Source organism: Mastigoproctus giganteus, chromosome 8 (assembly GCF_048544385.1).
Source record: "Mastigoproctus giganteus isolate SK-2022 chromosome 8, ASM4854438v1, whole genome shotgun sequence".
NCBI classification, from domain to species: Eukaryota; Metazoa; Arthropoda; class Arachnida; order Uropygi; family Thelyphonidae; genus Mastigoproctus; species Mastigoproctus giganteus.
Window position 1 is genome coordinate 36,218,998 of NC_143582.1, and position 12,394 is coordinate 36,231,391.

Here is a 12,394-nt window from a genome sequence, read left to right on the forward strand (position 1 = left end):
ATATGGTTATTCTTTTCACAAAACTTTGTAACTTAGCGCGAACTCTTGCAAACAGTTGTGTGCCTGGGCATACAGTACAGCATTTATATAAGCTGACCAATCAGACGTCACTTTAGAACAGGTGAGAGCGAAGAGAGAGAGAGAGAGAAAAAAAATGTGGGTACAGCCGGAAAAATGTATGTATCATTAAATCTATGATTCTCTTCCATAAACAATAGACTTAATTCCATTCAACCAAGGGTTTTTCCGCCATTATAATTAGTCATGCAGCTCGTCAGCTGAATTACTGTACTAAGGAGGAAAACGAGAGGCGGCTCAAGGTCAATCACGAGCCTCCAATTTTTTTCTTCTTACTGTAATTATAATGGCAGCAAATAGCGATCTTCGTTATGACCTGCAAGAAATTGATTAAACTTTTGTACGCTATATTAATAAACATGAAAATGTCATGTAAATTGACAATGATTTCACAAACTTCGTTATAATTATTCCTTAAGAAGAATAGTTATTTATTTATTTATTTTTTTTTAATTCTCCATCACGAAAGCACTTTTCTCTAACGCACATTCATTGATATTCTCTCTGATACTGCACTAAGCATGCATATAGTACACGTGGCAACATTGCTGTGACTTTGCCATTCGTTTACATTTGTACTACCTTTTAATCATTATAAATGTTTACAGATAGTGCCCAATATGCACTGAAATATGCTTCTCCACAGCTACTCAGTCAACATCTCTAAAATTCAGAAAATCTTAAAATCCGGCATCTCTCAGGCCCCGAGGGTGCCGGATTTTAAAGAATTTACTGTATATATAATAAGATGAAACTCTTAGCTTATCTAACGTTTAATCAAGTGATCTCTGTGTTTTTTTCCAGTTCGTAACTTAATCTCTATGCAGTGAAGTGAAACTTATTGACTAATTTTTCGCTCTCGTGAACTGCTTACTAGCGATCATGAGTGTAATGTTTCCTCGCGTCTTTTATTTTTAGAAACAAAGTAAAAACAAGTTGCAAATACGGAAAACTAAAGGGGGAGGGAAAGAAAATATTTAGATGTTTTTACTCTCTGTCCGCACCTTGAGTTTCGAACTTTTAAGGTCGTGAGAAATCCACTCGCTGTGATGCAGAAATGACAAGGAGAGGATTGAGAGAGAGGAAAAAAAAAAAAAAAAAGTGATTTTACTTGGTAGCGTTACAGTTGGTGCATATTTGGTTTGGAAATAGCAGGGCAAGCTTTCATCTATACTACTTAATCTGAAGTATTGATAATTATTTTGTCATAACGATAGTTTAGGGAAGTTAAAACTGCATTTCAGAAGGCATCAGTATCTAAATATCAACTTGGCCCCATAACGAAGTTGGTTTGCCACACCTCTCCTGTTTCGAAGGGGTGTGGTAAACGAAGTGTTACCTGTCACTGACGAGAGGAACCTTTTTTGTAAAATCAGTTATAAAAAAATAATAAAAAAACAGTAAGCTCCTCTTATGACTGCAATTATCGCATTCCTAGCAATGATTAGATAATGACTGTAGTTTTGATTGTATATAATTCTCACCTGCCTTTTCTGCTACAGACCGAATGAACGCTATTTATGTAAAGTTAATCTTGATTCCTGGAATATAGCTTCGTTTTTTTTTTTTATGCGTTTTTCATTAGCCCAACATGGATGAAAGCATTAAAAAAACTTCCACCCTTTAGCTACATTTGATGCAGTGAACTCGTACCATCCGTGGGTAAAAAAGATCCAGGATGTTGCCACGCCTCACAGCACACTATTAATACTCGCATTGCCCCAAACTTATTTTGCTAACAGGAGCCATAAGGGAGAAGTTCATTATCTTCACCATGAGGGAACCTAAGGCTATCATTCCAGAACTCCACCCTGGTCTACTCTTCGAATAACTATCGATCACTCATTTCCCCCTTCACTCCGACCCTACACCATATTTTACCCCCTTCCCACCCCTCACCACTAACTGGCGAGCTCTTTGTATACCCAGCCTTTTCCTGTGAAATTTATTTATCCTGAATCATGCTGTTTAATCGATGTACGTTTAATAATTTGTGTAGTAGAGCAGGATTTAAAAAAAATCACATTGTATCACCTGGAACTAAGACTGTTTTATCTGCGATCTGTAAAGTCTGCGGAAGGTGATTTGTTTTCACAGTTATCGGGATTTTAGAACGTTCTAATTATGAAGAAATTCAGTTAAGTACCGTCCTAGGCCTATGACAGTAATATTAGAAAAATAAAATCATGATCTTTGCTTGCATAATAATATTATCTTATATTATCTTAGTTATTACTCAGTTGCTGATGCGCCAATAAAACCCAAACAAACAAATCTTAGTTATTAAACAAACGAAACACTAGTAATAATAAATATACTGTATATGTAATTATAGCACTGCCGTCATTACTTTTTTTTTTTTTTTTTAGTGTATATTTCAAAATATTTGCGAGAACCTGTGTCCTCTCTGATCATTATATAAATCTCCAGAGAATGTCCATATTGACTCTTTCGTATTTTCTCCTGTAAGTGCAAATAGATTTAAATTGACCATTCATTGTGCTGCGTTGGCAGGCTTTTTGTACGATTTATTCTTAAAAAGAAAGTTTGTTCATGGAAAGGAAACAACGGGCATTGAGTAAAAATTACGAGTGTTGAAGTTCAAATTGACTTATTCTTGCTGTATAATCCCTTGCCTCATGCAGGTACTGTTAATTCTTCATTCATATAGAGCCAATATCCTACAATATACAGAAATTGCTAGAATAGCATAGTTTAAAAAGGAAATAAAAATAATCCATTATAAGCTAAACAGTGAGCGATGATGTTGATGAAACACAAGCCGATGATGGGCGTCTTGCTCAGACGCGCGCATCTCCTCTGCAATGATGAGCCTACCCTTCCTCTGGCGTCCCCTGACCATATCCCTGTTTTTAAGAAGGGATAAAAATCAGTTGTCAAAGGACGTCGTTTGGTGAACTTCGGTGTTGATATGATACAAAACCTGTCTCGAAGTGGGACACTTCTCCTGAATGCATTTCCGAAGCTTTTCCGGGACCTCCATGTAGTGTTTACTATTGACAGTGGTTCCATAAATCTATGCATGGAGATCTAGAGATGAGACCACCGTGGAGACCTAGACGTTTGGAGATCGAAGGTGAGAATAGAATTAAAATGTATTAAACCCTGCATTTCAAATAGAACGATTTGTTTGGAGAACAGTAGTGAAAAAGCTTGTTTCGTCACTAATGATTGCTTTTTCCATCAGTGCTTCATATACAAAAATCAGTTTACTGTCTGAGGAAAGTGGATTCTCCTCGAGCGGAGGCGATGCCAAACTTGTTTGCTCTCCACTGTCGTAGCTGCTGCTTTATATGGAAAAGAATTCTCACTGCTGTCACCATTCTCAAGATTATAAAGTGCTCAGAAAGGATCCAGTTTCTCCCATTTTCCTCACAGACTTCCTACCTTAAATTTCTTGGTCCATCTCGACATCAGCTTTGCCTGATGTCGAGATGGTTATTGGCTCCCGAAACTAGAATTTGCCATTAAATTAGAAAGTAAGTGTGTATGCTCCTAAAAATTTCAGCTTCTTAACGATCTAAACTGAAATGAAAGGCAGATTCTATGAAATCACTCTGGGCAAATTCTTCATACATTTCCAACACACACACACACACACACACACACACACACACACACACACACACACACACACACACACACACACAGTCATTGTCATCCTTGTTTTTACTGAATATCTTCAGAAATGCAGATCCTGTTATAACACAGACTGCTTTGCTTCACTTGAGAAGGATCCCACTAAATACACTAGTGGGCAAAACTTAAGGACCAATCAGGTTTTCACCTGTAGCTTCTCATAGGAGTGGCCTGGATATGGAAAAAGCATACCAAAGGAATGCTGAGGTACAGAAATGATGAAGGAAACAACACCGACACAATAACGGAAACAAAACGGTACAGAGAGATTTTATTCAAAAATGGCAACGTAGCACTGGCTGCCATGATACAGTTGCATCACTGCCAAAGATGGAACAAAGGGAAGAGGTAGTCCGCAGTAGGAGATATGGCCACCCCTAATGTCGATGCAGGCTTTGCAACGCCTGCCCACACTTAGAAAAATGTTGTTGATAAGTTCTTGCGGTAACATCGTCCGTTCCTCTGTCAGCGCCATCTTCAGCTGGTGAACATTTTCTGGTGGGTGTGGACATGCCGCTAGGCATCTCCCCAGAACGTCCCATATGTGTTCGATGGGATTTAAACGGTGGAACGGGCAGGCCAATCCATACGAACAATGTCCTCACTTTCCAAAAGCATATCAACAGCTGCAGTGCGATGGGGTGTGGCGTTATCATCCATAAACACGAACTCGGGGCCAATGGCACCTCGGAACAGACGCACATGGGAAAGGATTACCTCAGTACAGTAGCGTGCACCGGTTACAGTACCTCCTTCCAGTATCTGGAGTTGTGTACGTCCATCCAAGATAACACCTCCCCAAACTAGAACACCTCGGCCGCCATATCGATCCCTTTCAGTGATGTTTGCGGCGTGATACCGTGTGCCAACCTCTCGCCCGATTGGCTGACATCCAGAATCGCTGCTGAAACTTAATCTACTCTCCTCAGTAAATAGTACCTCATTGCGCTGCTGTCCAGTCCTTGTGTTCGATGCACCACTGTAAACAGTGTCTCCGATGGGCAGGCAGGTGTTAAAGGGACACAGCGTACTGGCCGTCGGGCAAACAGTCCACCTTTGTGGCGTCGCCTGGCCACAGTAAACCGCGATATCCTGCGTCCTGTGCAGCTGGTTTGCAATGGATCCCGCTGTCTGGTGTCGGTCCCTCTTGGCCTGTAGGAGTATATAGCGATTATCATTGGAAGATGTTTTTCGTGGACGACCACCACTGGTCCTTCGAACAGCTGTACCTGTCGTTCTGAAGGCTGGCCACGCACGTGAAACGATGCTATGGGCGAAACCGAACTCTGCAGCCACACTCCTCGCACTTCGACCTTCCTCGAGCTTCCCAATTATTCGACCCCAGGTAAAGTCATCCAAATGTTATCTACTGACCATTTCGTTGTCTGTAGCACTGTATGAAACCAATCGAACGTCTATAACAATCGTGCTCACCATTCGGTAATTTGCACATAACTGCTCAACTGCTGCTTTTATCTGTTTATGTGAGCCTTCTCATCACGATTCAAATTTTTGCATGTACACCAGCTTTCTACTGAACGGCCACAGTTATGGAAATCGCCACAGGCTGTTTCGTTTGATTTTGTGGTTGTAACCTTTAGAAATAGTGTTGGTCCTTAAGTTTTGTACACCAGTGTAGCTATATAAGGAAATCAAAGTGAAGCACAAGTCAGTATATGTTATTTGTTGTTATTTGGTTTTTAGGAGCATTAGCAACTAAGGCCATATTGCTCCGGGATATGCGGTGGTCATTCCCTGAATGACCTTTCCGCATCCTCCGTATTTGGTGGTGACGGGCTCGAACCCCGGTCTAATCAAGAAGCGTGTGCTACGCACTGCTGCTCCTTCCCACCTGGCTACGGAGGCGCCTCACAAGTCAGTATATAAAATATTAAGAAAATAATACGAAACTGATCTATAGCTTGGCCAGTCGACAGAATTTCTTACCACATTGGAGCCAGTAGCATTAACTTGAAAATGCAATACAGAAATAGTTTTCAGGGACGCTGTCTGTAAGCAAAATACACTGGTCAAAACAATTCGGGAATCAAAGAATGTGTAAATATGATGTCATACGTGCCTTTTATGATGCAGTTGAAACTGAGTTCCAATCAGTGTATGTCGAAAATGTTCAAAGTATCTGTTGAGTAAACAGTAATTGTTGCTTTATTGGGTTGTAGCTTGTAGGATTAGTTTTTGTTGCTTTTGCGGATGGCATGTGCATAGACAACAACTTTAGTAACGTGCACCCAGCAACCGCCAGACATGTTTTCCACCTGTGATGAATCGATAAAATCAAGTTATCCATAAGTTATTGCAGAATAAGTCGCTACTCTTGTGCAAGTGCTGTGGGTCCAGTTGATTAAGTCAAGATGAGCTTCAGCCTTCCCGAGGCTCCCCATAAGTGCTCGATAGAATTCAGGTTCCCCTCACCTGAATTCTTTCGAGCTCTTCTCTGGTCGATGCCTTCATCCTCTAACATATTGTTGACCTATTGAGGTTTTCGTCTATCAGAACGAACTTTTAGCCTACAGCACCAAATAGGGAAGGACAATGTGTTGCAGGGTCTCGTCTCTATAACTGCGTGCGGTCAGGTTCCCATTCCTGGTGATGTGGAGGTCTATACGACCATAAAGACTAATGGCATTCCATACCTACAGTCCACTTCCACTGAACTGGCTGTGTTCTTGTACGTACACAGGGTTGTTTCGGGTACCTCTTTCACACCACACAAAAATGCGACGAGAATCCGACTGAAGACCGGATTTTTGTCCAGTCTCTTAGGATTCTCATCCGTGTAGAGCACATGCACCGTCTCTCTTCGGTCCAATTACGATGTACGACTTCCCACATTCTTTTGGCCCTACAGTATCGGACACTCAGTGGAACACACACTGTGGATCTTCTCGTATAAAGCTGAATTCTGCGCAGACGATTTCGGATGGTTTGAGTTGACATCTGTTTTCTATGTTGCTTCTGAAAAACGCCCGAATAGCTGGTACGGAGAGAGCGAGCTACGTCGTTTCTTTTGGTCTACACTGACCTGGCCTCTACGAACGGTCCGTTTCTTGGAACTGAGATCAAAGGCAGATTCTGTGAAATCACTCTGGGCCAATTCTTAAAAATGATTTCTACAATTTGCTAATGACACTTTGTGACATACCTAGCCACAACTATGTGTTGTGATTGTCCAGTTCTTCCGATAACTCTCCAGGCGATAGACTGGGACATATCCGTCCGAGATGACAGTTTCAAATGCTTCTCTAATAATCGACAGGTGTATATTGTTTTTTGCAGTTGTAGTTCTCGAATGTTGTACTGTGACATAGTCAGGGTATTTAACAAAATGGTGGCACTCCTAAATTTGTATGTTCTCGGGCTGTATTTGTTGGAGAACTTAGTACGCGTTAGTCTGTGATCATGTTCTGCTGTCATTGCAGATTGTCAGTAGATTGTGCATTGATCCCATAATTGCTTGACCAATGGGGTAATTTGTGAAATGAAAAGAACCGCACTTCCCAAATTAATAGTAATCAATAAAATAAAAAGTTTGCATAATTTCATCTGCAGTGAGTGATTTTCTTTCTATTTTATAATATCAAGAAACGTTACTAAAGTCAATTATAGACCAACATAACATTGAACTCATGACCAATCAGGCCGTAAAGGGTCTGTTGCAAAGTGTATTTATATCTCCGCAATAATTACCATGGAATGCCATGTTTTGAGGGGAACATTAAAAACCCACAGAGAGGATTACTTTGTCCACAATAAATAAATTGCAGCATAACAAATACTGAAAAATGTGAACAGTATTTTACAATATTTCTAAAAATCGTTGTCTCTGATTTTAAAGGAAAATAAAAACCAGTCATATTTCAGCTTAACATATCGCTAAACAAAAAAGCCTTTTCATTTAACTATAAATTAAAAGTTCTTTATCATTAAAATATTTTAACTGATGTGAAATAAATTGATATGTAAATAACATGTGTAAGTCCTCAAACACCGGGGACTCTGCCAATTTTTCTATTGGATCGGATTGATGACATTGTTGTTACTCTTATTCGCTCACGTAATTGTGCAGTCAGATATGACGTTTTCTGAGCAGTGCAGACAGGCTACCAGATCTGGTCATGGTGTATTGTCAATGATATACAGGAATTTTGTTAGTAAGGAAAATGAGGTGATTATCCCTTTGTATAAGGCAATGGTCAAGAGTACTGTGTACAGGTCTAGAGGCCTCATTTTAGGAAGGATGTAGAGTTTCTTGAGCGTTTACAGAGAAGGGCAACAATATTGGTGAGAGGAACGAAGGGGTCCTTTTACCAAGAAAGGCTTAAGTTCTGCAAATTGCAGTGGCTGGAGACTAGGCACCTGCGACGTGATCTGATTGAGGAGGTGTATAAGATCTTGAATGGGTTGAGCACGCTGAATCCTGATTCTTCCGCTTGCTCAAATTACAAACCTAAGGGAGATAAATTCAAATTGAAGAAAGACAGTTGTAGAATATGTGCGGAATGCGTTTAGCCAGCGGGTGAGTGATTAATTGCTGGAACAAACTTCCATCTGTCGTTGTGGAAGTTGATAGTTTAAATAAATTCAAGGAGGAACTGGACTTTTAGAGGGAATGGATGTGTGAATTTTTTTTTTTTTTTTTTTGCCGTTGCTACATAAGCTCATACGCTTGCTTTCTTGCATCACATGCTTCCGTTACTACTGAACAGAAATCCTCGTGATAGCCCAGTGAATGCAATCGCTCCTCTCTCACATCGCTTGGAAAAGGCCCGGGTTTAATTTCCGTCGCTTTTCGAAGATGTGAAATACATTACTTCTTTCGGAATATTTTACGAGATTTTTTTCACATCGCGGCCGAACTAGTCGATATTTAAAGTGAAGGTTGTATGTAGCCAAGTGAGTGGTCAAGCGCGAGGGTGCAGAGATACGTGTTTTTGAGTGACCGTGGTTAAAGCTCACGTGACTAGTTATTCCAGTGCCGTTCTTGTATTTCCTCTCTCTCTCTCTCTCTCTCTCTCTCTCTCTCTCTCTCTCTCTCTCTCTCTCTCTCTCTCTCTCTAACTTGTGAACTCCTCTAACCTTACGTTGTCGCCCCAGAGTATAAGCAGAAAATTTATTTATTTTATACCGGAGAGTCGGGGTTTTCATCCCATAAATTGATCATAGAATGACCGCAATCTATAGACGATATACGGACGCCTTTTTAGTGTTAGTAGTATCTAATAATGCAAGGAAGCAAGCTTATACAGCATCATTAAAAAAAAAATTTTTTTTTAAATCCTACATCATTAATTTGTCTAATCCTTCCTTAAATATTATCAAACAACCTCTCCCACAGCACCAGATTGAAGTTTATTCCGGCAACTAGGTACATTCTGGCTGAAAGCAAACATACTCTGATTTATCCTGCAACCATTCTTTATTCAATTTTAATTTATATCCCTGTGTGTCTGTTTGGTTTAGTGGGCAAATTTTTATAGCCTAAATATTTTTACTATATTTTATTAATCTGTCGAAGTGTTAGGTAGCCAGCGGCCACTTTAGAAGCTTTTATGTTGCCTGTGAACATACAAATGAATTTTCAAAACACAAAGATGGGATACGGAAAACAAAATTTTCGAATTTTATTCATTCTACATGAACCATTACGCCATTGGTGGCATTCAGTGGATTAATGATTAATCAGAATGAATCATATTTTTGGCATATAAGTTTCTCTTAACCTCATCCAGTTTTACTAAGTTTTAATCGTTTAATACATATTATTTTGTAGATATTTCATAAATAATCCAATTATCTAAATGATTTTTCACTTTACATCTACAGTAAACTGGGATAAGGAAATAGAGCACTACTTCTTTTTTATCTTTTTTAATTATTTAATCTAAATTCAAGTTAATTTAACTTTAATTCAGATTAATTAGTTATAAAGTAACGAATCATCTTGTACTATACTGCATTAGTTGTGATTATGCTTAGTAACACAAGTATAACAAGAAAAATCATTATTAGTGTTATTATTATTTTATTTATTTATTATTATTATTTTAAAACTCTATCTATAGTTTTTAGCCCTCCAGACTTAACACAGTGGCTACTGTTTCTGGTTTTCCATTTAGACAGGTTCTGTTTTCAAACCATATTTCTACAGGAGGAATTTTATGTGCTTTTATCACGCTGTGGCTAAGTAAATCGGACGAGGGTTGCATTTTTACCCCTCCGAGAAGTAGGCAAGATAACCATAAAATGCACACAGCACATGACTCGGATATAGTAAGTAAACCAACTCGATATACATTTTATTTATTTATTTTTTATGGGAATAAAATTTAGATTACAGGTCCGCATTCCGAATTTCCGCCCCCTCAGTATCATACTTAAACTGCCTGAACCCTCCCCCGAAAAAAAAAAAAAAAAACTCGGACGACTTTTATGAACGATGCCTAAATAGACTTAATTGTAATTCATTTTTATTATATCCTGGACTTGGGTTGCTCTCCCCATTGATCTGTGTATGCCATCGTTGCTGGTTTTTGAACGTAACCGGCATAAATCATTCAGCTGTACTCATTAAATGATCCATTACTACAACGAACCTCATTTCTTGTCGTCTGTCAAAAGTTATTGAATGACGTCTGGGTGACGTCACTAGTTTGTAAACGTCACGGAACACGAGTTTGGTAAGTCGGGTAGTAAACTTGCAGTGGATGCGGTAAACCACGACTTGGTTGCCAACGCAACCAGTACTTTTAACGTACACGTACGTTGCCCTCGAACTGCCATATCGGAGTTAGGCATGATCAAACCGGAACTAGATAATGGAAATGCCCAAACTTGTGCAGATGCTTTTTTAAGTGCCGCGTAGTAGTCATGGGTGTAGATATACAAGTGCTTTCCTTGGGGACGTGTTAGTGTCCTAGTAAAGGTAAGCGGTTTTTATTTTATTTTTTAATTTTCTTGGTTGTCTTGTGTTCGCTAATATCGATGTGTTCTTATTCGATTATTATGTATTTTGTTATTAATATGATGAACTTCACTGTCATCTTGTTTTGATAAATTAAACACGATATTAATTTGACTAACTTACTGTTATCAAACGAATGAAAATTGTAGAAGTTAAGATGCAGTTTAATGTGATTAAATTAACACGCGCATAACGGGACCATTTTCGATTACTGTACGGATTTGATCTGTCAGTACACAGATCAAATTTTATGTAAGCCTTGAAGAGTTTTACATGAATTTGAAGATATGATACATAAACACATAGGCATTTTAAATTGTATCTGTTTTGAAGGAAGTTGGGTTCTGTTTTTCGTTGTGACAACTGAAGTTTCCTTGTGAAGGGAAAGGGAAGTTCTCCTCTCTCCGCCTGAGAGGAAAACTTCCTTTCCCGATTAACTCCATTCAGGATAGAAAAAATAAATAAAACCCTGCTTCCCATCATTAATGGAATTAGAAACCTTGACCTTGCCACGCGACAAGTATGTCATTAGCAACTTAGCCCGAAAACCCACCATAGATGTTCCAGTATATTGATGTTCCTCAACACTTTAATTTATAAGAAATAATCGCCAAGAAATTATTGTATCGAACTTTGCATCTGTGTAAGAAAATATGGTATAACATTCGGGTGCATACTAATTAAATAGGTTATAATTATTATACAGTATCTTATGATACAGTATCTTTAACAAATGGAGAAAAAAGGTTATTGGAAATAAAAACGCGATTTTTACGAACCAGTTGGATTTACAAAGTTTGGACGGTCCATAGTATTCCCAGATGGAGTCGATCTCCTCTGCTTTTTTGTATGCCCTTCGTGTAATTATGGTATTCGATGTGTTTAGAGTAATAATTTAGATCAGGGCGATTGGGCAGCCTATGTAAATTCTTTGCGAAGTAAATTATTACGTACTGCCTTTACCAAAATGTTAAACAGTGTAGTTAATTCAAGTTGATCCTCCTTGGTATTGATTTTTCAAGGTATACCTCGATAAACCTGGTAATTTTTGCTCATTCCTGTAAGAGTAATCCGGAATTGTAAAGTCTATTGAAGATAGTGCATATATATAGAGTGCCCTGCCTATCATCGCCGCACACTCTTTATCCTTTGCAGGTGGTATTGTCGTCATGGAACATTCTGTTGCTGTTTGGGTACAGCATCAACAGTGCAGGAAGAACTTATTCTGTAACAGTAATAAATTTAGATACGCCTAAGAGTTGACGGTATCCTCCAGGATGATGAGAGGACCAGTACCGTGCACGAAAACACTGCCGTGATGTACTATGAAGAATTCTTTGCGGCTTCCTCCACTCCAGTATGCTTCCTTCAGTTGAAAACGGTGCAAAAAAAAAAAAGATTCTTCAAAACACATGTTTCTATTGCTTCAACGATGACTTAAGGCGTGCAATACTGCTGTGGCCTTGACTCACACTGGAAGTGTCGGTGATTTTGTGATTTTTGTGTTCCCTTTGGATTTTTGCTTGCTCCACTGGAAAGAAGCCGTCATTTCCCATCACACAGAAATTCCTTCCTTCCTGGCTTCTGCTTGTCATTTTTGGTATTTATTGGTGGACTGTTATAAATCCTTGACATAGTCTACATTCATAATATCTTATTTATGATGTTACCATA

At 39.0% G+C, this 12,394-nt stretch overlaps 1 protein-coding gene across 2 annotated transcripts in view; it reads left to right on the plus strand.

Moving 5' to 3' along the window:
• LOC150081444 (uncharacterized) overlaps positions 1–12,394 on the plus strand; it is a 173,641-nt gene that overhangs the window by 90,707 nt on the left and 70,540 nt on the right. Inside the window, exon 1 of one of the 2 annotated variants that reach the window (XM_090379853.1) lies at positions 10,568–10,681. The exons of the other annotated variant lie outside the window; for it this stretch is intronic. The gene's annotated coding sequence lies outside the window, so the exon portion shown is untranslated. Of the gene's footprint in view, positions 1–10,567; positions 10,682–12,394 lie in introns of those variants that run through there. 2 annotated transcript variants of the gene reach the window in all.